We start from the raw sequence: 2,552 nt of genomic DNA on the forward strand, positions 1-2,552 counted from the left end.
AGTTGGGAAAAAATGGTGGTGGGATTAAGCAAAGGCTGCTAGATGTTGCATTCTTATCTGTAAAGGGTCAATATTGATCAATCTATGGAGAAGAATAGGTCAACTTTTTGCATATGAATAAAATAAAATATATCAAATTAATTTAATTAAATAAGTATTTAACGAAAAATAAAAATATATTACATTTTAAAGAAAAAATTTATACTTTTTTATTATTAAAAAAAGTAAAAAAATTATATTCAAATTTAAAAAATGATATTATTAAAAAAAAATAATCACTAACTTTAAACAGGTTTGTGAATATATATATATAGGGACAGAGTTCCCTTAGGACACAAAAAGGTCTCGATCCCTGTAAAAATTTATATATTCAATAAAATTTGGTCTTCTATTATTTTGGTTAATGTAAAAAATAAATATTCAAATTAAAAAATATAAGAATTTATTAAATATTTAATTAAGTAGAAACTGAACTAAAGATGAATAATCTCATGTTCTCAAATTTTTTAGTCTAATAACAATTTAGGTCATTGTAAGTTTAAATATTAGACAAATAGCCATTGTCTTATGAATTTTAAGTTTAAATATCTAATAAGTCATTATATTGTTCTTAAAAAATTTAATATTTTGACCCTGTCAATATTTATCCTGACTCCGTCCATATATATATATATATATTCACGTCTTTATTTCAACATGAATTGTATTTAATACAATAAGCTTATTTGGATTCCTTCATATTTTGGAATGAAAATAAGTGAAGGAAACACCCATTTTTGTAAAGCATTTTGGTCCTTTGTGTATGTCGCAACCGTCTTTCTGTTGGGCCCCGGAATTGGGCTTCGACTTAGGAAAATGGATTGGAGTCGCCACCGATCATTTATTTAAAAATAAATGGGTTGATCGGATACCCTATTTCTTACCTGATCTGCGTCTTACCAGAAATATGTCGGGCTCGGGAGTCGGTTACGGTCAAGGAAGGATTAGCACCCTTGAACCGCCCTTTCGGTACTACGTAATTTCCAATTGTCTTAATTAAGAAAAATAACAAGTTAAATTAAAAGGTAAAATTTCGACCCCAATTACTTACCCTTTATTGATTTGAAAATATCCTTAAAAAATCGAGAAATGTGTTAGATAAACAAGGTAAATAAAACAAATAAGGTAAAAGGGAAAAATAAAATAAATAAAATAAATAAGATAAAGGAAAAAAATAGTAAAGTAATAATTATATATAGTAATATTTGAAAAAGGAAAAATATATATATATATATATATACATCAAAGTATTAAAAATAGAAAAGTTACCCTCTCACTTCACCGAAAGTGAGGGGCTTTAGTCATAAATAAGACAAAAAAATGGATCCTCTAGGTTAGTAATATATAATATAATGTTTAATAATAATAATGATAAAGACACAAGATTTTTTAAAAAATAATATAATAATAATAAATAAAAAACAAAAATAATATATATATATATATATATATAAAGTTATAAGATATATTACGTAAATAAAAAAATAATCAAATAAAAATAATTAAGAATATATATATATTAATAATAGGTATATAAATAAACTATTAAAAGTATAAAAAATATATGACTAGATAAAGATAATTACAATATATATAGTAATAATAGACTTATAAGTAGAATATTAAAGAAATATATATATATATATATATACATATAATAATAATAACATGAATAATAAAAATAAATGAATAAAATATCCATATAATAAATAAAGGGACTAATATAGATTTTTAAAAAGCTCTTCCCATCCTTTAACCGAAAATCAAACCAGATTTTCAAAATAAGCCTCGGGGTAGATCTAGGTTCGAAACTTCGAAACCCTACCCATTTTGGTCATCGGCGCAACCCACGTTTTGGGTTATTCGAACCAAATCTCAAGAAAAATAACGTGCACATGCAAAAGAAAGAAAAAAGAAAATGCTACCTTTTATTTTCTTTTCGAATCCTTTACAATAGCTTTGCCTTTGTATCTTCCCGTGCTTTCCTCTATGTTTTGTGTGTAAATCGTGTGTTACAATGGTGAGTTACAATGGCTATTTATAGTGCTTGTGGATCCTATCTTTAGGAGTTTAAATCATAAAATTTTATCCTATTTTTTGAATCCTAGCAAAATTCTATCATATCTTTAGGAGTTTGAATCCTAAAATTCTATCCTATTTTTAGGAGTTTGAATCCTAGTAGGACGAAAAATGTGTGTTGACAGCTGCCCCTCTTTGCCCATAGTCGTGTAACGGGGATAGGGCAAAGATTAAAAGACACGCTTTTCGTTCAGTGGAGTTGAAAATTAACTCTGATGTTTCAATAACTCCCTGTCGAATTGAGTTACGGATGACTCCTCCATCGTGAAGTCGAGTTCATCTTGAAATGATATGAAATTAAAGTCGTAGTTCGGAATTTAAATCAGCACGTGGCTTCCCGTTACCCTTCGGTCTTCTTCTCGGTTTAAAGACCTTGGATCGGAATAGAATTGAGAAATCTTCATTGACAGATAGCTTTTTCTTGACTTAAGCTA

This window comes from Hibiscus syriacus, unplaced genomic scaffold (genome assembly GCF_006381635.1).
Source record: "Hibiscus syriacus cultivar Baekdansim isolate YM2019G1 unplaced genomic scaffold, ASM638163v2 tig00111392_pilon, whole genome shotgun sequence".
Lineage (NCBI taxonomy): Eukaryota > Viridiplantae > Streptophyta > Magnoliopsida > Malvales > Malvaceae > Hibiscus > Hibiscus syriacus.